This window comes from Calypte anna, chromosome 1, assembly GCF_003957555.1.
Source record: "Calypte anna isolate BGI_N300 chromosome 1, bCalAnn1_v1.p, whole genome shotgun sequence".
Lineage (NCBI taxonomy): Eukaryota > Metazoa > Chordata > Aves > Apodiformes > Trochilidae > Calypte > Calypte anna.
In genome coordinates, this window is record NC_044244.1 from 167,337,504 (window position 1) to 167,362,438 (window position 24,935).

Sequence of the window (24,935 nt, forward strand, 5' to 3'; positions counted from 1 at the left end):
CCTGGTTTCCTACTTCAATGGGTCCATGTGCAGTTAATGGGAAAGTTCTGCTGGATATGTGTTTTGCTCTCAAATCTCTGATTGGGTCTCTGGCCTGTGTTTATTTTTGGATGAAGCAGACATTTTGGAGCAGAAAGTATAAATCAGGAAATGCAGAAAAATAGGGTAGGTTGAGCAAGATAAATACACTTGTAATGTATCCAAGAGAATGTTTTTTCATCTCTCTTTCACCTCCAGCATTTCTTGTGTTAATGATGAAATTACTATAACATGGGAGATTTCAGAAACACAGGTGTGTCACAATTAATGGAGATGATACAGCATCATTTAGTTAAACGGCAGGAGTTTTACCATAATTACCTTATCTGGGGTCTTAATATATCCTTTTTTAGGTCTCCTAAATCACTGTGTAGTAGTAAAACTAAATTAATTAAATTCTGCTCTGTGTTTTTATTGGCCCTCGTGGATACCACCAGCCATTTAGGAACTGAGCCTTCAAAAAAGTTTCTAACCTCTTCCATATGGTGACATTTGACAGTGCCAAGTCCCAGTAGTCACTTCCTGTTTGTTTCTGGTATACATTTCTTTCTGATTACCATAGCTTGTTAATTCACCTAACTGAAAAGTGCTGTGGTTGATACTGACATTAGACTTAATGAATGTCATTCTCTGCCATGTAATCCGCTCTTTGTAGCTTTGATCATTCCTGATTTGCTCAGCTGAGTGGGGGTTGATTCCTTTCTGGTCAAGGAAACATGGGTTTTATGTACCAGAAGTTCTCAAGGTAATGCTGCAATTGCAAATTTAACCCCACTGGGGGTCATATATTTGCATTAGAATTGTCTCAATCTGCACAGCTTCAAAATGCATTGTGATTTCCAATCTCTTCAGCAAAGGCAGCAACATGTATAGAGTCATTAAACTTTATGGTTGTGTTTACACAGCATGGGCCAGAACTAAAATGACCAAGTTCATAGAAATTGTCCTCAAGTTCTTGGCACCTGGCATTGCCTACAGAAAAGATTGAAGGGTGCTGCAGGATATCTGTCAGCACTGTTCATATTTTCCATAATTTTCACTCTGCAATTATATTAATTTTTCAGTGTATGCACTCTACATGCATCCTTAGTAAAGTGTTTCACCAACTTTTTTCACAACTGTTGTAAAATCTCTGGCAAATTTCATTTCCTCCCTGCACCTTGAGGTCTTAAACCTATTTTTTTAAGTAAAATCCATTCATTAAGGTATACTCCTGATACAGAATCACAGATTCAGATACATGCAGACACACATACTCCTGCACCGAGTAATATATTTAAGATTTCATATACATATATATATATATATATATATAATTCAGTTCTAGAAGTGGTTTGGAAAAAGCAAACCAGGTCTTACTGTGAAACGGTGCCCAGTGTTTGTTGCTTGTTCTTATACTTGCTGTATCTCTACGTAAGCTTTCAAAAAAGGATCCATTAATGGAAAATTTCAGCTAAAGATACCATAGTTTTGGGAAGTTAAAAATGACTGGACTCACTACGTACAAGTGCACAGGCTTAGAATGGAAAGAGTTACACTATTTAAGGCACAGTGGTCATTACCACTCCAAATTCTGACGTATGTTTGTATAAAACTGAAATGAAATCTGCTAAGGCATTTTAGTGATGCATGTATTGGCAAAGCTCAAATTGCAAGCTAAGTACCAGAAAGGAGGAGCTTGCAATGTTTTTCAGCAGGGATTTGCAATCAGGTCTTCAAAGAAAATGTTGCTTTTGGTCTTTTTAAATTTTTTTTTTTAATTTTTTTTTCCTTTCTTTTCTTCTTTCTGTAATCTTTAAAGGATTAATACTACTTTGCTCTGAAAAATAACACATATTATATTTTTTCCCCCAGCCAGCTGGTGAGCTGTGAATGTGAAAAAAAGACAAGATAATCACACTCTCATCTCTAAAATAAGAAATTTTGATTGTTTTGTGTTTTGTTCCAAGTAACTGGGGAATGCTTTTCTGCCAAAATGATCAGGTGAAACACACTGAGCTTCTTGTTTAGCTCAGAGAGAATTTCTGGTTTAAAGAAGCACAAGAAGAAACTTAATTCAAGAGTAAATGACAACTGTGAATCCCTTTCCAAGATGCCTTATCTTGTGAACTTTGTGTGCACAGTCCCAAAGACACATAACAGCCATGCCAGAGCTCAAGAAAGGACTATTCTATAGCTGGGTCTTTATCCTTGTAAGGCTATATAGATAATTTGTGGACATTTTGAATTGTTTCCAGCAGTTACATCAGAATCCAAGATGCCAGACTGCTGTATGACTTCTGTATGACTACTGTATGACTGGCTGGACTAGCCAAGTTAGTTTGGATATCTATAGGAGAATACATAGAGTTACAATGATTTTGTAATTGAAGTAGTGTTTTTGAATAATGACCTTAAACACTTAAAAATTCATAAATACAAATATTTTTTAAAAACAAAACAAATCCAAGTCAATGTTGCTCTGATTTTCTTTGGGCTCTAATCAACAAGTGTTCTGGTAAGGGATACAGAGAACAACACCTATAGTCTGCAGACCTCAAAATCTAAGCATAGCAAGAAGGTATATATTGTTTGTGTGTGGATTCATCAGAATATGGAGTTCTGTCTCCTGTACTCATTTTGATGTTTTGGATGTTGCCCTTTGGTAGGGATAGTTAAGACAGTTCATGGTCTTTTCAAGGTAGTTCAGCAGCTCACTTGCAGAAGAACCACGAGACCAATATTTTGTTCAGGTTGGCCTTTAGGTTTTTGAGATTCTTTAAAGTTATTTGTGAAGTAGTTGGATGTGACATTCTAAAGTTACTGACAGCATGGATAACTTGCTTTTTTTTCCCCACCTACACTTTGTCTGTATTTCAACTTTGTATTTGTTGCTGCCTTACATTACTGTTTTATCCTATCCAGTCTTGCCTTCAAAAAAGTAAGTTGCATTCTCCAAAATCTTTTAAAAACTGAAGGACAGGCTGTTAAGTAACAGTGCAGTTGCCATAGCTGTGCTATACTAATTGCTAGCAGTGGCAAAAAAGAGCCTAGCTTGGGGACATCCATTACATTACCAATCCTCCACATGATAATAAAGAGAAACCTCATTCTTAATGTAAACATTGGCATTATCACAGCAAACAAGATTGATGCTGACCCAAAATTAATATTTAATTTCTTATTTAAAAACAAGACCACTGTACTAGATGCTATTTAAAATTAAATAAGAGATTTATTCTAGTAAAACATTTAAGCACATACTATAACACCTCAGTCATCCTGTACACTTTTATACAATTAATTACTTCTTAAAATTAAGCCAGCTCTTAAGTGCTTGATGGATGTTGGCCACAAAACTTTTTTACGTGAAGTCAGAATGGAGTTGAGTTATAAAACTTTTACCATGCAGGAATTATCCTGATGTATTGCATAATTATGAAGAAAGAACAAAGAATTTTTTTTTTCCATCTAAGTTTTTTATTACACTAATGTAGCTGTTTAGGAATATTTCACCACTTAGATACTGAAAGCTTGATAAAAACCGGAGCTATACCCCGGGGAGAGTTCACATTATTGTAATGAATTCAGCAAGGCTTTACAATCGATGAGAATTTATTTGTTTATTAGATGGGAAGCATGAGATTGATGATGATCTGAACTATTCACTCCCATGCCTTTAAACATTTGGGATTTGCAAATGGTGAGAGATCGTGCTACATTATTGTCACTTAGCAACCTTCATGGGGTTTTGAAGCTGAATAAGTAGCTTGTGGGTGGTGAGTCTTCCTATGTGTTTGATGGGTGGGAAGCAACACCAGCCCCTCTGAGCAGCTGCCAGGAGGATGTGTGTCCAGCCCAAGCCAGGGTCTTTGAGATGTGCTTGCTGAGGAGAGCTGTCCGTGCCCTCAGTGGCCTTTTGCACTTCTGGTGTAGTGTCCTGTTGAGAAGATCCGCTGAGGTTTTTCATGCCTGTGGAGAGTTAAGTGGATCTAAAGGGCTGTCCTGCTGCTGCGGTCTGTTAGGTCCTGTTGTGTAGTTGCTTAAATTTAGCAACAGTGTTTGATTGGGTTCAGAGTGACAGCTGCTCGGCCTTACTGCTGCTGTGATGCTCTGGAGCAAGAGGGCGGTCAGTGTCTTCCCAGCTCTTGGTGAGAAAGGTGGCTTGCTCTGGTTCAGCTCAGGATGTCAGAAGGGATCAGTGTGGCTAACAGCAGCCCTGGGACCTGTTGGGCAGACCTTATCCCTCCCTGTGCACACTGTCTGTTGATAGTGAGGACAGGCACATACTTCTGTGTTTGTTTTAATGCTCCCATAGAGACATCTTACTCCTTGTTCTCTCTCTCCTTGCTTGCCTGCTGCTGTCACGGTTTCTTCAGGAAACTGAGCAGAAAAAGGGTGACATCCCTTTTCCTTTCAGCCTCTGCCTCTGCAAGGTTTCTCCCAGTAATCCTCATAAGCAGAGGAGCTGCCCAAGACCAGAAAGTTTTCATGGCGTGGAATTTTAGAGGGGGTGATGATATATGAGGTTGTTCCTCTGGGTAGTTTTCACTCTCTGCTGCCTCCTGCTTTGATGGTACTGATCAATCTTGGGAGCAGATGGTTCACTTAAGAGCTAGTGAATTGTAAACTAATGCACCCTTTCTGCTGATTTTTCAGCTTCTATCGTCATTTTTCCACCTGCAATTTTGGGGAGTTCACACAAATTACTCTATAAAAAAACAGTGATTTGCCTCAGTCTCAGAGGTCTGCTAAGGTAAAAAAAGAGACAGCACAAAGGGTAAAAGGGGTTTAGTGTGTCAAGAATCTCATCACTGAAATAATATGGCAGTTTCTCATGTTGTAGACAGCAATTATGTGTATTAACTTGGTATACGTAAAATCTGTGGATTCTGCCTGGGAAGAACGCTGAAGGGAGGCAGAGCTGCAAAGGAGAGCTGGTGAGTTACTTGGTTGTGAGATGTCAACATTTCTGGTTAAATCAGAGCTTGTAAGGAAATAAATATTTTTATCATTTACCCAGCTTCTCATTGCAGACAAAATAAACAGGACTAACCTTTAGAACTATCTATCTGATGTTTTTAAACTTCATTCTCTTAGTCCTGAGTGAGTGAACTTGTTTAAGCAAAAATTGCATATAACCCGTGGAAGTCTGCATTAAAACACTTCTGTAGGGGAAAACAAGAGTTTAGGAAAATTTTATGTAGCTCAGTTGATCATACCTTTTTGCAAATTAATGCTGAGCCTTAATGGCAAGATAAAATCGAGACCTGAGACATTTTAGTGCTTAGGCCAGTGGTCTGCAACCTTCCCTGATCCTCTGGCAAATAAGCTTTCAAGATTTCAGGCAGTTACACAAGTTAAGGTTTGTGCTTGTATCTTGTCTAGGTAACAAGCTTTTTCTCTTGCCCCGCTTGGTAATTTTATACAACACATTAAAAAAGAATACTCTGGGCTTCAGAGAGTTGTTGATTTCTATCCATGCTTCTAATGCTGCATTGCAAAACTCTGTTCTGCTGCTTCTCCAGCATTTCAAAGGAAAAGATGATCCTAATATGTATAGAACTTCTGAGGAGCTCTTGTCAAAAGCAAGTTATTAAATATGCTGGCAATGTCAAGCTGTGTGCTTAAAAACCCATCAATGCTTTTTGTATTATCTCATGTTACCTGGTGTTGCCACGTAAATGCAACTACAGTGAACAGCTTCTTTATAAAAAAAGAGAATACATAATCTTTATTCCAGTTTTAAACTTTGCATTTTTCCATAATTCTAATTAGATCTACACTTAAGATGATCTTACTTCTTATATAAAGAGACCAGTGCAGGTTTGTGTGCATGAATTATTTGTTTTTTGCTTACACTGTTTAGGGTTAAAAAAAATAATAATTTTTTTTTTCTTTTGGTTGCTGGGTGCACCACTGAGAAGGAGATAAAAGGAATTAACATCACAGGTTCTACTCCTTCCCCAGCCTTTGTCAGCCAGGGATCTGCTGCCAACAGTTTTACAAAGGGCTCCTATTTCAAATTACCCTTTGAGCCCATGATAACTTGTGTCCCTGGGAGGTTGTCTCACAGTGAGGTGTTGGAAGTGACTGGGAAATCTTACATTTTTCTATTTAAGTAAAAAAAAAAAGTCACACCCAAGGCAGGAGGCAAATGAGCTTCTGCTGAATTTTCTGCTAAGGATGATCATACGTTTTCTTTGAAATACACAAAAAGGTTATTTATGGTTAATCCACAGTTTAAATTACTGTGTGTAGGTGTGAGAGGTTATAGAGAGGGATTTTTTCTAGAAAAATATATTTATGGGGGTTGTTAAAGAGTCATAATGGTAATTTGGGTTGGAAGAGACATTGGGAGGTCATCTTATTCCACCCCCATGCTCAGAGAGGCATTTCCAAAGCACCATTGGATTTCCCAGAGCCATATATCTCCGAATGTCTTACAGATGACTACAGTATGGTTCCCAATTTTTTTCAAATTAAATATTCTCTCTCTTCCTTTTCCACACTGCTGAGGAAGATGTGTCAGTATTGGAAGGCCTTGTTAAATATCTTCAGAAGCAAAAGTAATTACTTGGTTTTAGTTGTACAGCTTTAAGAAGGAAGGTGCTTTTCCTTCCTGCCCCCCTTATAATATGGAGCAGGAGTGAAATGGTGTAGTTACTGTCTATTTATAGACTCAGTAATGTGCCAGTGTACACTTATTATACCTAATTAGGAGTATTCTAAATAACCTTATGTTTGCATTACAGATAAAGCTACATGATAGAAGATCAATGGCATGGAATCATGTCATGACTTATCAAGGTCTAAAGTCTTTCTCCTCTCTGTAAATTAAACCTACCCAGACTGATTGCCATTTCAAGTAGTCTCCTTGCTGTAACTGGGATTTATTTTTCTTTAGACCATTCATCTGCTGCTTTAGTTAAAATTTGAGAGCTGGAGTTAAGAGGCACTCAGGGTTTTGGGAACTAAACTAAACTAAAACTTTCTACAAAGGGGAATTGCCACAAATTAAATTATTTCTATGTTTTTTCTTGTTTCTGGTGTTGTTCTGCATCATATTTGATGACTTAGGCTTTGAATGAGATGCAGTTTATCAGAATGACACCAATTCCACCTCTTCTCTCTAAGGTATTAAACACTAAACCTCTGGTTCTTAACGTGTAGAATTTTGCAGTGTATGGAAAAGCACTCCTCTGTTTTTATTTCGTTGGGAATGTATGTAATGTAACTTACAGAAATTTAAGAAAAAAATGGCTGGTAGTGCTGAATTTTGCTTGAAAAAAAAAGTTCAATGATGACTCCCTAAGAATATGTGCAAGGCTGTATGTAGTACTGCTGTCTTAGAAACCTGTAATGTTTCTAAAGCCTTTTGTTCTCTATGTAGCTACGCAGTGTATAAAATTAACATTCCTCTGATAGCTATAAATAAGGAAAAATGTTCTGACACCTAAGGTTTAATGGTGGCTTTTGTTTTAATTGCAAAATTACCTTCTTTTTAGATGGAAAGGTTGAAAATCACTACCAGTATCTTGTTAAGTGGCATAATTGTCTGAGTTTTTCTGTTCTTTAGAGCCTTCTAAATTTGCCTGAATCTGCTCTTAATCTTTACCTTGGGGGATGGAGCTTACAGGGGGAATTTTTGTACATAATATCTGAAAATTGCTTATTCTCAGATTAGTTTTTAAAATTTATTTGTTTCCTTAGCTGCTGTGTATAGATTGGTTATTCTCATCTTCACAGATGTTTCTTTCAGGTTTAAAATTCAGGAAAAGCAGTGCCAGGCTTGAAGCCTGAAGTTCAGGCAGTTCCTTGACAAAGTTCAGAGTAGCGCCTATTATAGAAGCACTGTTTATATAGTTCCAGTTAAGAACATCATAGCATGTCTATTACAACTATCTCCTTTTATATATCACCTATAAAACTAATTCTAAACTGAAAAAAAAAGAATTTGGTCTTGATGTTTTAGTGCTTAGGGTTAATATATAGTGAAAGGCCATTTGAGAGCATTCAAGAATAAATGCTGCTCATCGTTTCAGTCTCTTGGCAACCCATGCTGGCTTCACTGCATATAGACAAGCAGCTGCCTGAGAATTGCTGGGAGGTTTTTATTTTTGTTTTTTTCATGAGCTGCACAGAGAAGGGTACAAGTTTGAACATCAACATCCTGGGATTTGGACAGGGGGGATGGATACCTTGTGTTCTGAAAAAGCTTCCGTGGAGGAAAGTGAAGAATGGAGAGGGCAGACAGGATGTTTCATCAAGGCAGTTAAAATGGAGTGTAACGTGTGGGACAGCTTCCTTCTGAGGCTAGATCAAAGCAGAGGTAGAAGATTGTTTGCAAACAGTGAAGTAACTTGGGAACAGCTTTTGGACAAGGGCTTGGAGACCTGGAACTACACATCCCAGTAAATGCTTAGCTTGGCTGTCTCTTTCTGTGACCTCTTTGAGGGTGTTTGGTGCAAACAACTTTCAAAGAACAGAACGTAGTGCTTGATCCACTTGTGTGTGAGCTTCTGCTCTGGACAGAGAAGCAAATACAAAGAAATACAGAGAATCTTTGGAGTAGGAGAGCAGGTGTGATTTTAGTGCTTTGTGGACTATGCTTAGTGCACACCAAACCTGCATTCAGAGTAAGCAGACCATACTGAGGAAGTTGACAGCAAACAAGAAACCTTAGCCTGTTGACATCAAGATGCCTGTAGATTGTGTTGGCTGCTGCACATGTGTGCCTGGAAACGTTGTGGTTTGGTCAGGAAGTTGACCCGTGGGTGTTCCATCTCTCACATCAGGTATTGCCTGTTGTTATGGCTTTGTAATAGCTTTTCTGCTGGAGGCAAGTGGTGCCTGTGGGACACACTGAGGTCTGTGGGTGGATCTTAAAGGGAGGATGCTGCCTGGAGGGCAGCATTCAGCCGGTGAAATTTTTCATTATCTTTCTGCAGTCTGTAGTTCCTGAGGTACTCTGGTGGTTTTTTTTTTTTCATTTTCCTTATTTCTCTTCAGATGGGTCACTACCCATGAATTCATGATGTCATTTAAGTTAAAAGTATAGTTTTAATTGCTGCTATTGGAGTCCAAATAGTAAACCACCGCTGCCTGTTTTCTTAAAAATCCAGCTAATCTTTTCCATCCTTCAGGAGTGAAATGATGATCTTCTAAGCCTTCTTAGAGGTATGTCTTCTGAGGATAAGAACTTATTTTAATTTAAAGACCATTTATTTCTGTAATTGACAACTACACAAACATGGTAGGCCTACTAGGCTAGTGGGATCAAAGGACTGGCATGTGTATGCAAGCACTGGAAGCTGTTCTGTAACCATTAAGAAATTTTGATTTTTCAAGGGATGCCTGTTCTCAAACACACATTTTCATGCCATAATTATCAGTACTTATGACATGAAGTTGTATTTTAATTCCCGAGAAGAAAGTTGCATCTCCTAAGTTGAGGTGGGTATAGAGATGGGTATAGATTCAATTCAACGTTTGTTTAAAATGCCTCTTAATTTTTTCTTCATTTCAGTTGTCTACCACTTATCCATTATGTCAAATGCCTGTGAGGTCTATTGGTTACAGTGGTGTGAAGGGGGGATGGCTGCCATGAGTGATCTGTTTAGTGTTGTTTTCTGTTCTTGTTCTTCTTTTCTAAAACACCTGGATAGCTTCAAAGGACTTCTGTGTTGCAGTGAACACCAGGGTTGGATGCCATAGTCATGATCAGGTGTGGCAGAATGGTAATCAACAGCTATTTTCTTGACTGGGAAGAGCATCATGACCCGATGTGAAAGCAGCAGTGTAGGAATTTATGCTCAGGCAGGATCTGCACTTTGCCTGCTTCTCCAACAGAGGAGCTCCCTTCTACCTTTGTTGAAACAACCACTTTGGGGTGTAAATGGATGTTCTTACCTTTCTTTCCACATCATGTACTTCACAACTACTTTCCCTGTGAAACTGTGCCTTTTCCTGCATTAATGATTATAATAATAATGCTTATTTTTATTGTATCCTGCCTTACAATTTTAGCTGATACATCAAGAAGGTGTCTGTCTGGAGGACAGTAGTGCCCTATTGAGGTGCTCTAGCTAACCCTACATGAACTTTCTTGTCTTCTGGATCCAGTGCAGCCCTCTCAGGCTTTGTTCCTAACAGAGCTAATTAGCTGGGGTGATTACATCATGTGAAAGCAGTTATCTTGCTTCTAGTTCCAACATGCTTCATTTAGGGATAGCTCATATCTCTGCAAAACATGGCATTGCATTGTTGAGGCCTGTCCCAAAATACTTATGCAGAGAGATTTATAACAGTATACTCAGCTCTCCTTCTTTATTTCTTTGGTCTTTGCACAGTGGTGAATGAGCGCCTCAGTTTGGGATGATTTCTTCCATGCTTTTTGCAGCTCCTCTTTTGTTTGTCTTGGTGTGCCTCACCACCAAATTCACCTTTCCTCATCCTAAACATCCCTTGGTGCTTTGGAATGGAATGGTACTCATGGTTTAGGGAGCAGCCTGACTTTGGATTATGTCAGGAAAGTGAGGGAGTTGTGTGCTTCCACTTTACCGTAGGAGAGGAGAATCCCAAACCTTGCTGGCTCTTTGTAGGAACAGTATTTTTTTTCTTCCTACCTGCATGATGCTATGAAATACTGCTAACCAGTGTGCAGCAAACCTCCAGGACCATCCTGGTAATTGCTTTGCTTCATTCAAGGGTCAAGATTGGTGGATATGGAAAATGGTAAAAAGAAGAACAACCTCATGTTTTCAACCTCTTATTTTTTTGTGATCTGTGTCCCTAGTAAATAGTTAATGTAGAGCTGAAGTGGAAAGAGATTTGAAGTGCCGTAGTTCAAGTGAAAATGCTGACAGTCTGAGAGGGTCTAGTAAGGATCTGAGCTTTCCTGGTCCGTTTGTTATTTTTATTTATTTTTATTTGATGTTTCTTTTTAATTATTATTTTTAAATGTTCCTTGACATAAGAAATACAGTTATTGTAGTTAACAATACTGCTATAACATACACTGACAAAATCCAGATAACTCAAAGCTGGGCTGACACTTGATCCTTTACTCATACTATTGTTCCATAATATTTTTTCCTCCATGACATCATGAGCTATGAAAGTGCCAACAATTTTTTTTTTAAATGCCTGGCCTTTTCTTCCTTCATGCTATAACCTTTATGTTTAAAAATAACTTTTTTTTTTTTTTTATGTAGTGCACATTTCAAGAACATAATGGTCATCTGAGAATGTTTAACATCTGCAGTGGTTTTAACATCTTGTGGTAGGTTTACCACCACATATTCTAGGAAGTTGACACATGCATTTATGGACAGGAGTACAATGACATTTTTCTCAGCAGCTGTATCCATGACAACAGCTGGGAATGTCCATGCCTTCTCTTTAGTTTTCAGAAGAGAATGAATTCTTACCTTCTTAATGAAAGGCCTGGAAGCAAAAGCTGTGCAATTTCAGTCATGTCATATTCCCTTCAGCCATTCAGTAATAGCCTCTCCCGAGGTTTTTAGTATCAAATGAGGAAAAGAAAACACGTGTATCCATGTGCTCTAAGGTGGAAGCCTCTGTTCCGTGATCACCTCGTACAAGCTAGGGTATAACCCCTAAAAATATTTGAAAAATGAGGGTACTTGGGAAGTTCATTATATTCTTGGCGTTGACATCCGTACAAGAAATGTAATTTAAACACTTAGGTTCAGAGATGCGAGGAAGAGCGTTTTGTTATTAAATGCATTTTTGTTCCATGACAGAACCATTCTTCTGGTGTGCCCAGTGATCTGAGTTACCCCTGAGTAGTGCAGTGTCTGCCTTTAAAGCCAGCAAGTGGTATGTGAAGTGGTACAGAAGCAGGAGATGGGGCAGCTCTTCAAGAGAGCGCTCGGCACCCAGCAAATCCAATGTCTTGTTTATGTGCCTAAATGGAGGTTGTTGATGCTGAATGCTCTTGGAATTCTGATGGTGTTTTAAAGCAGTCTCGTATCATGAACAGAGCAGGAGCTGGAGAATAAGACAAAGGGCCTGGGTAACTGTTTTCTCTTAAACAGAGATTGGAATTCAAGGATGAGGTCATTATAGATATTCTGCTGACACACAGGCAGCCAAAAAGCAGTGACTTCTTAGGACGTGAGACTTTGTTTGCTGTGAAAATGAAGGTACAGGACTTACTGCTTTGAGAGACTTAATATCTGTCTTAACACCTCTTCTGCATACACTACGCTGTTCTCACAAATAGTTTCTGGACCTCCAAGAAGAGCCAGCTATACCTTGTACCAAGTTGTCAGTGCGTTGGTTGCTTTAGGAAACAAGAAACACTGTGACAGATGGTAGAATTATTTAAATTGATTTATTCATAGTTACCTGTACAAATGTATGTCTATGAATGGGAGTGTGGGAAACAGGGGAGAAGACAGCTTGCTTACTGTTTTCTGATTCTTGCTTGCTGGCAAGGAGAGGGGAGGGAGAGATGGGGAGTTGGTACCTTTAGGTTTTGGAAATTTGCAGAACAAGGGGCCCATAGAAGTGATGGAAGGAGAGACTTTTTAGAAGCTCAGCAGGGCTTCTGAAGAACATGTGCCATTGAGGAAGGCTCTCAGGACTGCTACAAACAGAGACATGGTCTATAGGGTTGTATGTGGTTAGAGGGAGGTTTGTGTGCAAAGCTTTATAAGTTTCATTTGGCAATTCTAAATTTTCAATGCCTATTGTATGTTATAAAAAAGTATTAATGCCAGAGTTTAGAGTTGTTTGGTACCTTTTGTTTTGCCCAAAAAACAGCCTTCTTTTCTGAAAGGAAAAAAGGTGGAGGCCAGCAAGCTAATGGCTCTGACTCTCTATCAAACCTCAGTTTATGGCTGTTTAGGTTAAGATCAGAAGCTTTTCCATTTCCAGGCAAGAGGGAGAGAGAAGCTACAACAAACTCTCTAGTCCCTGAGGACCACCTGGATCCCTTTCTAGAGAGAAGTCATTCTCCAAAAGAGTGAACAGTGTGTCTGGGGAGGCTGTTACAAAGCCATTACGTGGAAGATCTATCTTGTCCCATCAGAGCATGGACAAGCCTGGCTTATCTGATGATTTACGAGACAGTCTGGAGGTGGAATAGAAGCCCCTGACAGGGAGAGAGGTAGCCAAATGCATGTGGGTTTTGGCATGGAGTAAAGAGGTCTTCTCTGCCTTGTTGAGGAGCTTCTGAGCTGTTCCATGGGAGGGAGATCAAGAGACTGCTTGCTGGGAAGGGTGTTGGGATGGTTTTTCTTTTGTTCTGAGCTCCCCCACTCCCAGTGAAAGACCTTAAAAGATCTGCCCTGGTGATTCAAAACCCAAAGCTTTAAGCTTGTCTCAGGAACAGCTTCTTGTGGGTTTAGTGAATGAAGTAAATGGAAGGTTCTATTCTGAGTAAAATCTTAGGTATTATAGAGAATGTGGCCCTTTTGTCCTTGTAGGAAATGAGGAAGAACTTGGAAACCAATTAACTGGAAAACCAATTAAAAAAATATAGCAATAGTTTCTGTTACATGAGTGTAATTGCCTCTAAGAGAACTTTGATTTTACAAACAAAGGCATCAGAATTAAATGTACCAGGATAAGAACTGGCTATCCTTTTTGAAAGCTCACTAGCAGGGCTGGTGAAACATCTGCAGTCCCGTTTAAGCATCCACGTGCATCTTTTCATCCACGTGCCTGTGTTTAACCAGCAGATAAGGATGTACAAAAACTGTTGGTGAGTTTTCAAGAAGGTGACCTTGGAGAATAGGATGCAACATGTTGGCTGGGCATCCACCAGGAACTTGAATTGTCTCTGTTTCTCAGCTCTGTGTGGCATGGCTGGAGAGGTCACCTTCCCTTTTTGCAGGGGGGAGAACTGACGGGCAGCACCTGCCAGAGTGAGTCAGCAGGGCTGGATTGGCATGGGCCACAGTGTTCCTGCACCTGTTGGGAGGGAGTGCCAGCCAACCTCTGACAGTGTAAAAAAAAAATAAATTAAAAAATCATGATCCACAAGAGAGTGGTGGCTGCCACAGTCAGTATTCTGTCACTGCTCCTGGCGTTAGCACCCTAGAAATGTCCTCCCACCCCCTTGCCACTGGGAACACTGCACTTACTGCTCTTGCACAGCTTCTTTTTCTTCTCACGTTTACATTTGTTACATCATTTTGTTGTGAGTGATGTTTGGTTTATCCTGAATGCATACCTGATGGAACTGCTCATTTGAGTCCTTGCTCCCTATGCCAATAAACAGTATACCTTGGCAGCACCCAGCATTTTTTTCCAGTGAACGTGTCAATGGCTGCAGGGACTGGATGGCAATAAAAACTCATGGAAGATCTTCCGATAAGATTAATATTTTTATTTTTATATTATTTTTTACACTTTGTAGTGTAGTTTATTCAAGTAGTGTAGTAGTGTAGTGTTGTTTTATCCAAGAATATTATCAAAGGTGGTACTACAAGTTTTGTCAAAAAAAAAAAAAAATGCAGATATAATTCAGCTGTTCAATGAGCCTCCTTTGTTCTAAACCTCAGTATTAGTTTGGCGAATCAATTTATCAGTAGAACCAGTCTATTTCACTAGAAAGATCTGAAAAAGGGATAATTAACTCTGCAGCTGATTTTGTCTGTCTGTCTTTTGTCCAGTGTAGTCTGGAAACAACTTAATAGAATATAAAGTATTTAAAATTACATTATCTAAAATTGCTTTCCCTAATTCCATTCACTTTGCATGTTGCAACACCGAATTAGTGTGTATTTTGTTCAGAGCTGCTAATGAACTACGAACCATTTACCTGGTTACTCTTAGGCTTCTCTAATAAAGTCATGAACTAATCAACTTCAGAGCTGAGGCACAGCAGATGTGTCTGGAAAAGGGTCTGGTAATAATGGACTGATATTTATCTGTTTTGTTACAGACATCATGGAAAAACAGTGTAAACTAGGGGGTCCTATCTTTTTTGATATCAATACAATATTCTAGCTGGATCTTCTTGCTACTTAGGTTCATATCATCCACATACTGTGTCTGTGCAACATTTCCCAGGCAAATTTTGAATAATGACCTTAAACACTTACAAATTCATAAATACAAATATTATTATCTCTTGAGATTATTCATACTCTTTTTATCATGCTTTGCCTTCAAGAAAATGCTTTATGATGCAAATAAACAGAGTTGATATCTGTCAACTGAAATGCTTTTAATCATCAGGCTGAATATAAAAAAGTTATGCTTTTTGAGATGAAAATAGGTTGTCAGAAAAGCTGTATGAAAAATTAATTAAAAATTTACCTTGCTGAACCAAATTGTTTTACATAAAAAATGTGCAGTACATAAAGTTAACAGGGCATAATAGAGGGAAATTCAGCTTTTGTGTTGTGAATATGGTAACTTGTTTATAACCCCTGGAAGTGAGGTGGCCATGATGTCAGTTCATTTCACTGATACCCAGGTTAATCATCCATCTTTTAGCCCAAACTCTCTCACAGTGGAGAGAAAAAGTTGCTTCTCCAAAGCCATTCACCCACTTTCCCTTCCGTCTTGGGGTGTAACCTATCTTTTTTATCACTTACTGTTTTCTAGTCAGATTTTACTTTTTCCATAGGCAGCAGTGGGACTTCCTAACATGGAGCCTCGTGGAGCAGTATGTTGTTGATGCCAAAGGTTTCTGTAGGATATTGCTGCTTTCTTTCTCCTCTCTCTTCCCAGTAACTTAGGTTTTGGGTGTGTATTAACTATTCTGGGGTGCCTTCATTCTCTGCTCCTTTAATAAACATAATTTCTTCAGGTAGTTGGGGGTGATGTGCTCTGCTCCTAAGAAGGGTCAGTGTGTCAGTGCTCAGGAGGGAGGGAATTCTCAAGTCCTTCTTAGCATTTAGGTCACCTGGTGCAATGTTGTATTAATTACCTTAGAAGAGCAGGTTATATAACCTGAACAAGGTAGCTGTGTGTTTGGATAGCAAGAACAATTCACTCACAAAGAACTCTGAATGCTTATGGTTTCACTCACTGTTCAAGGCAAATCTCACAGATCTAATCTTTCCCATGCCCTTTTCCACTACATGAAAATGACTTTTGATAGGGCAGTTCTGCCAGTTTAAGACTGCTGTGTAGAAGCACAAAGTGTCAAGTGTTTGATGATTGATTTTGTTCATATCTTCATGGAAAGTATGAATCAAAATAGCATGGGAAAGAGAACTGTATTTTCATTCACTAAGTATATTGGTGGCGTTGAATTTACATAAAACTGAGGAGCTTGGCTGAGTTTTGCAGAAGTGCACACAATGTATGATAGGCATTAAAAAAGCATGCTCACAAAACAGGGAAAAGGCATCTTGTAGCGAAAACTTAGCTGTTTTCTTATAGATAAAGAAATGGATAATATGTGTAGATGAGGCACATTTAATGAGAACAAAGGCAAGTGCAGCTCTTTGATACCATAATATAAATAACTGGCTTTTTGTTATTAGAAAACTGCTTTAATCATCTACTGCTGTAGACATCTACTGCTGTATATTTTTTAAAAAATATAGATGTCAGTTAAGGATGTTAGTAAAACTTTTTAGGATATGAAGATGAGTCAAAGTGTCAGATGTCGACTGGTCAAGGTGACCCTGGGAGGCAGAGGGCTTATGTTCAGTAAAGGTTCTGATATTTCCACTTCATGTTTTTTCCGTGCTTTATCTCCCCAATCCTTCACTCCAGTGTTTGTGCACTTCAGTCACCTGTGCCATTGCATCTCCACTCTCCTGCTTCATTTCCATCAACTCCACCCTAGCCCTCTGCTCCCTTGTTCTGTATTTTTGGTTCTCACCTGCATCACTTGTGCCTTTCATATTTCAATTCTTAAATTACCCATAGCATGGAGGTCACCCCTTGCAAGAGGGCTTTTGACTGAACGTGAAAGTTGCTGAGATATCAACAGGAGTGCTTTCTTTTTTCTGTTTTAGGTCTTCTTTTTGGAGACCCTGTCTCTTACCTGACCTTGGGTGGGCAGCAAAAAGGAGGAGGAGGAGTGGCTGCTCCCTCCTTTGAACTCCGAGCTGGTTCAAGTTTCTGTAGATTCTGAGCCACACCGATGCTGATAAGCAACTCAGATGTTTAAAAATATCTGACATAGCTGAGAATATTTGGAGTGTAGCTTTCTACTTACTTGTAGATGGAAATTTTCTTTTCCCTCAAAGTGTCATGCTTGTGGAACATCCCAAACTAGAAGCTCAAAATATTGCTTTATATAGAAACATTTCGCTGTGCAGTTTAGCCAATCGGGTGAATTCTTTCTATATTAGATTATATGGGGAGTAATAAATCTGACAGGGCCGTGGCATATAAAAACCTGGAGAGGCAGAGCAGCCACAGTACGTGTTTGAAGTCTTGTATTTAGAAGGCTTTCTTTTTATTATTGTTCCCTGGAAACTCCTGGGGAGTAAGAGTTAGACTAGACTTTTGGTTTTGTTGAAGACATAGTTCTAAGGAAGCAGTGAAGCAGTAAGTATTGCAAGATAATTAAGCCTATGAACTGTAAGTGCATATCTCTAAAACCAGATTTCTGTGTAAACACAAATGTACCTAAGGATGATGGATTTTAACTGAGCTATTTTCAGCAGTAGCATTTAAGTTGAGTAAACATTTTACGCGAGCATAATTTCTTCTAAAATAGATTGGTTTTCTCATCAATATATTGGAGGTGATTGCATTGGTCTCAGTATTTCTTAACTCTTTCTCATCTTGTGTCTGTTTATGCTTCTATTTTCTGCTTGATTTTAATTTTTTGTTATAGTTGATTAATCTACAGCTTTCTCTCATGTTGTAATATCTGCTGTTATCTGTAACTGGTTTATTTCAATAATATGCAGTAGATACCTGGTACTTCACTCAGCACTTGACTTCTTAAATTTTCTTTAATTTGAGGTATATACTGAGATGTATTTTCTTTAATTTGTGGTAAATATTTGAGGTATATCTTCCCCATCATAGTGTTTTTTTCTCAAGCTTTTCATATTCACTGACGATGACAAAGATCCAGAGTATTGCTGTACAGGAATCAGACTTACGATTTTGTGTTGCTGCTGGGGGTACAAAAATATTATTCTAGTTTTGTTTTGATCGTCATTTCTGTGAAGATGAAAATGATTAGTTATGAACACTTAGTGTAAAACATTGCATAATGAGTTATTGAAAGAGAAACACTCAGTGGTTTGTGACTGCTGTCATACTAATTTTCTTAATTATGTCAATTTAAAAAAATACATTTTGGCAACAACTACATCATCAGCTTCCTCCTGAAGCTTTTTATTCAAATGACAGATACTTGGAAATCTTACTTTACTAAAATAACTATGTACTTGACATTCCAGGAACAGGCATTTAGAATCTATCAAGAAGAGCATTATTACCATGTTGCTGAATAATTTCAATTTATCTACTAGTACATATCAGTTAGTTTAAAATGCCTTATTTTCAAAGCACAAAGAAGCAAGGTACCAGTTGCCTGTTGAACAGCAAGCTGCATTCAATGCACACAAGCTGCATTCTTCTTCTACTTGACTTGCTTTTAAAGGTGACTAGTAAGGGGTGACTTTTAGCATAGTATAGTATTAAACAATTTAATAGTTTAGATTTCCTTCGTTATAATCTTTATTGCTATGACACAGAAGCTCTCTGAGTATCACCATTAAAAATACCTTCTTTAAATTATTCATTTAATTAAACAATTCTAGTAAAAAAGCTGGAAACACAAAATTGAGGAAAAAAAAACCCAGTCTCACTTTTGACTAAGTAAGGTTCCCACTTAAACACTCTAAAAAGTACTCTGAAAGTGGAAGCCCGTTTGGAGTCAATTAATATGTTCTGGAAATTACTGGCAGCACAGAAGAATCCCCACAGGAGAAGGGGGTTATTTTATATTATCTTGTTTTGTTTTTTTTTTTTTTTTTAATATATTATCATATGGATGGCATGACTAATTTCTTAATGATCAAGGTACATTGAGAGTGCTGTCACTGGGAGTCTCAGGTGATTACAGATGATCAGATTGCTAGGTCCATCCTAAAAATGCAGATAAAAGAAACAAAAGAGAAAAGCTGAAATGAACACATCAAAAGAAGTGCATGAGTAAATGTATTGCACTGTTTGCAGAAGTGGATTTTGGTGAATTCAAGCTTGTATCAAAGCTGTGAAAAACAGCAAGCTTCATTATAGGATGGAGCTCTTCCTGGTCCTGTGTTTGGTACATCTGCCCTGAAAAAGAAGTTAATCCAACATTGTTAAGTGATGTGGCTGCATGACTTGCTAATGTGCTTAAAAATATCATCTGATTCTCCCTCATCTCAGCTTCACTGAGCAGGGTACTTTAATCAGAAAGCTTACGAGTTCTTCCCTGGTTTAAGCAGAACTTTGCAAAACCACTATGAACTGCACTTTGCTCTGCTTTGAAGTGAGGTTTTGCAAGCTCTTTGCTCTTGTGTCTTCACTGCAGTATTTCACTCTCAAACTACCAGTATGATGATGCCACTAATTTGGTTTCCCATTGGTATCATTCAGAGATGACACCCCATTACGGAATTTGTGCCTCCCGTGGTCTCCTCCTGTGGCTGTTTCTTTCTTTTGGTTTTTTTTTGTTTTTTTTTTTTGTGTTGCCATTTGCTTTTCCTAGTGACAGTGGTGAAGTTTTATAAGTTTTTTTTTTAAGGAGATTTTTTTTAACATGTTAACTGATCCATATTGCATCAGCAGTAGTTGACAGGTGAACTACATCCATTTCTGGATGATGGGGAATGGGAAGGAGAGAATGAGCATCTTTAAGATGAACTTGCATGCATGAGCCAACATGTGCAAGTTTTCTACCTTGTCAGGAGAGAGAGGAAGATGCCTCAGAAGGCCTCCAGAGGGAGATCCTGTCCACCTCAGTTGAGGTGCCTAAACTTTAGAGGATTCTGAATAAAGCTTATTGTATAATTAAGATTACCAGTAAATTCTGTAGCAGCTGCTGCATCTCCATCTTTAAAAAACAATACTCTAAAATTTAAGTGGATTGGTTTCCCAGGAAAAGAAACCTGCAGAAGTTGTCAAGTTATAATAATCAAATATTTAGTTTAACCTTTTGATTTCACTGCTTCTCAGTTCAGATATTCCTATTTATAAACTTAAAATTCCATGGCCCTAAATGTATGTGAAGCAGGGAATATGTTTTATTTTTCATCTGCGTAGCTCTGTGTCGATATCCAGATTGCTATTTAAGGAAATAAACTGTAAAGTAAGGCAAAACAGCTAAAAATAGGACCCATTAACTAATACACGCTCATCCAAGTTGAACATGTGGAAAACTTCCGTTGAGTGTGCTGGATTTTGCAAAAAAAAAAAAAAAAAAAGAATTATGTTAAACTGGGGATAAACACAGCCTTTTAATAGAGAAGGGGAGCTACGTCAGTCTGCTAGTTTAAAACTAGAAAGGAAATGGGGAAAGGAAGAGGGAGGTTTGTGCAGCACACAGGCTGAACTTGATATGGCTGAGAAATAATTGGGAAAAAAATTGGGAGGCAAAATCAAGTTAGAAAAAACCAGGATTTTTGCTTTGGGATTCTTGGCTCTGTCTCTGTATCTATTGTTTTCATACCCTTGCATCCCGGCGGTGAACTTAAAGAGTATCTCCAGTTGAGTGATTGGAATCTAGGAAATAAAATGGAGATTTCAGGATGCTCATACAGCTGCAGCATCAGAGCAAATACTTGAATTCAGGTTTTTATCCTTTTTGCACACACTTTATTACCCCCCTCACTTTTTTTTTTTTTTTTCTGTCCAAGGAAAAGTTTTCATCTAGATACAGCATTTTCTACCCAGTTGTACTAAGAAATATTTTCTTGGATAATTAACTCTAATAAAAATAGGTTTGGTAGAGAAGGAAAAAAAAAAACAAACCAACCCAACAAGCTCTTTAGAAATAAGATTGGGGGAAATAGAAAAAGATTAGTAAAAAGGTAAATACATTTTGTTGAAAGGGCAGCAGACTAGATGGAATGATTAAGAGGGAAAGGCTTGATCTGCCCTACTGGTGTTGGCTGTTAGAAGCGAGCAAGTTGGGACAGATCTGCAGTGCACCAGGAAGTGGAAGCCAATTATTTGTAGAGCATGAGTAGTGTGGGAAGGGGAATGAAGTCCAATCTTTCTGCTTCATTTAACCCAAGCACTGAAATTTGTACAAAGGCCTGGTCTAACTAGCTGCCATCATGCTCTATCACTCGAGCAAGGAGGAGGTGAAATTTTCCGTCAAAATAATGTAGTGTTTTGACAATGGATTAGCTTTCAATATCATTAATTCTGTTGTTAATTTAATTCGTGGTTTAGTAAACTTACCTCCTTATTCTGGGGCTCCTGATAGTATAATCAGTCGTCACCACTAGGTTCAGTTCTCTTTGTATAAATCATGCTAACAGGCTTTGAGAAACAAAAAAGAACGAATTTTTGCCAATAGTTTTCATATGTCAAATTCTTTCAGAAAACTACTTTAGAAGAAGGTTTCGTTTATCCATTCATTTATTATTTTTAAAGGGTATTGACCTGCTGTTCAGGATAACAATTTAGGCTTGCACGTGACATAAAACAAAGGACAATTTATTCTCTAATTGAGAAAAAACCTGCAGACTGTTACACTTGAGCAGGTGATGCCTGGGGACTCAGATATCTTATTTCTCATGAGATTTTTTTTTTTCTTTTGAATTAAAAAATTCTCCTAACCTAAAAAGGAGTCTTTGCTTATCCATCCAGAAAGAGAACACCTGTGTGCATGGGACTATATAAAATGGCAGTTGCACCTAAAATTCATTTTTTACTGAGGCATTTTATGGTGTATGAAATTGACACAAAACTCAGCCAGTTGACTGCTGCTCAGTAAAAACAACAAACACAGACTGCTTGAGATAGAATCAAGAGTGTTTACAATTTGTAATTAAAAAGTGATAAATGGATGCAAGCAAAAAGCACTAACTTATAGGAAATAGTTTCGCTGGAAACTGGGTGCTCCTGCTATTTGTTGTGAATACTCTGGTTTACTAATTAGAACTCCTTCCATGCTGATTCAGGAACCAGATGTTGAGTTGATGAGAATGAATCCATTGTTATGTTTTACCAGTTCTGGTGTGATTTTTTTGTTAAACTTCAGTAAATGAAGTCCCAGCCCAGTTGGTGGAAACCTTGAAGGAGGGTTCAGATGAAGCCCCCAGACTCTTGGTAACTTCCTTTAGTATGTTACACAGCTGGATGACATCTGTGAAATGATGGTGATAACTCTTTCGTCTGTCCACAGATTGTCAGTGCTTCTGAAGTACAGGGATGGTCTCATGATTGAGATAAGCTGGTACTGACCCCCTTCCCCAAATCCACTCCTTATTTTAATTTTTTAAAAGAGTTTATTTATACTCTTTTCCAAAACTATATTTATTATACATTAATAAGTAATATGGTATTTATTAGCTGGGTCTCTTCAGCCAACATAAACATTACTCCTGTGATGCAAATTTTGAGAAAGAGGTGGCTGAGATTCTATGTGTGTATGTGCACATATATAAATACACAATAATATGTGTATTATACACAGGAATATACACACAACTATACATATTTTTTATCTATTTGTGTGTTTTTTAGATTTTATTTATATTTATGCCATACATAGCTATTTTTCTATGTATGCACGTTGTACACTGATGCACATGTGTGTGTGTATATTTATGCACCTACATAGGTATATTAGGCATACATGGAAGTTTCTAGGGGCTTTAGGGGTTTTGAACACGTTTTCCTTGCAGAGGAGCATGCATTTTGTTTTGTTTCCCATTTTCCCCACTCTTCTTTCCCACCCCAAGAGCCACCAAAGTGAATCAAACAAGTAGCGGCATCACTGCTTTATCTCAAAGAAAAGAAAATTGTCAGGACAGCAGTGTTGGTTTGAAATGCCATGTCTTCATGGCAGTTTTTAAACAGATGTGTAATTGGTCAGTAGGGCTGGCTGCTTTCTGTCAGTCTGTCAGTCACTACAGCCGCAAGCTGGCAGTGCCTTCTGGATCATGGTTGTTTTCTAATTATCCATTGCCAGCATCTCCTCTTTTAATTTGATTTAATTTAATTTGCTTGGGTTTCTTTTGTTTTGTTTATTTTTTTAAGGAGTGGATAGGGCTGCTCTGTAACTGTCCCCTAAGTTTCTTAGTTTTACTTATTTTTTATGTGAGTGTCTGCTTAGATACATCTCCCTTATGAGGAAAGGCTGAGGGAGCTGGGTCTCTTTAGTTTGGAGAAAAGGAGACTGAGGGGTGACCTCATCAATGTTTTCAAATATGTAAGGAGTGAGTGTCAGGGAGATGGAGTTAGGCTTTTCACAGTGATGACCAGTGATAGGACAAGGGGTAATGGGTGTAAATTGGAGCACAGGAGGTTCAAGTTGAATATTCGAAAAAAATTTTTTACTGTAAGGGTGACAGAGCCCTGGAACAGGCTGCCCAGGGGGGTCGTGGAGTCTCCTTCACTGGAGACATTCAAAACCCGCCTGGACACGTTCCTGCACGATGTACTCTAGGTGGCCCTGCTCTGGCAGGGGGGGTTGGACTAGTTGATCTTTCGAGGTCCCTTCTAACCCCTAGGATTCTATGATTCTATGATTCTATGATACTAATCAATAGTAACCTGTTTTCTAATTTTTTTTTTTCAGGGGATTGCATAGTAAGTTACATATGTTAGTATGAGAACCTGGGGCTAACTTCATTTGAGTCTATTAGGGAAAGAATAAACAGAATAGTTGCTTAAAATTGTCTTATTATATTAACTGGGATGCTGTCAGTTCATTGCAAGGAAATGATAAAACCAGTGAAGAGTGTGTGAGAGCAAAGGCCTTTTTTTAAAGAAACTGCTGATGAACACAAGGTCCAGCAAGGGAGTAAATAAAGTAGGATAATCAGACTGATAAAAGGATGTTTTCTTTTTACATATCAACTTGATTTGGGACCTCAAGTAATATTAATGTTTTAGAAACTGTGAGTCTTTCATGTAGTAACTTTGTCAGGTCATATTCCATTCCATTTAATTATTCTTCATAGTTTTGCATCATGCCTCCTTTCCATCTCCAGTGCCTTTACCTCCAGCCCACAATCCTATCCAAACCCAGTTATATGTAGAGTTAGAAGATATGCAAGCCTTGGTCTGATCTCTAGCTCAGATTTAAACTTGAATTTGTTGTACAACATATTCTGGATGGTACGAGAAGATAATTTGAGCAGTGTATTTTTTTATCATCTGATTTTGTTTTATTTTGCTCATTATCTACTGAATAATACTGCTCTAACCTACCTTGATTTTGCTCATATATTTTGCTTATAATCTACCTTGTTGATTTTTAGAGAAAAACTTCAAAACTTCATTTTATCTGCAGTTTATTTGCTTGCTTTTTGTAGTGCTGTATTAAAAGCTGTAAGGCAGTGTATTCACTTTTAGCATTAGTCAGAGATGGTTCACATAGTTTTCACAACTTTGCACCTAAACTTCATCTGTTTAATGTAAAAATCTGCTGAAAAGCTAACAGAGTTTTATAATTCTCTTTTTCACTTGGTAGGGAGCTTTTGTTGTCTGAGGCTGCAATTAAAGTATGCTTGTCCTAGGTAAAAAGAGAGATTTACTTTTAATAACCAGAAAATCTGAAATGATGTATTCTTGAATTATTTGTTTTGCAGTTTCCTTATTAAAATTGAAACATGTCGCTGAAATTTAGTTGAACCTTTCAGTGATTTAAAGAAAGAACACTTTATATTTTCTCCCTTTACTAGCTGGTATATCCTAATTAAAGTGATGTCAGTTGATTTCTCTTGCTGCTCAGTCTCCAGCCTAAGAGATTTTTTAAATGTAGGACTGCATTGCCGGTTGTCCTTAGT

At 38.1% G+C, this 24,935-nt stretch overlaps 1 protein-coding gene across 1 annotated transcript in view; it reads left to right on the top strand.

Moving 5' to 3' along the window:
- The window catches only part of DGKH (diacylglycerol kinase eta), a 157,736-nt gene that overhangs the window by 12,307 nt on the left and 120,494 nt on the right, over window positions 1-24,935 (top strand). The gene's annotated exons all lie outside the window — the stretch shown is intronic.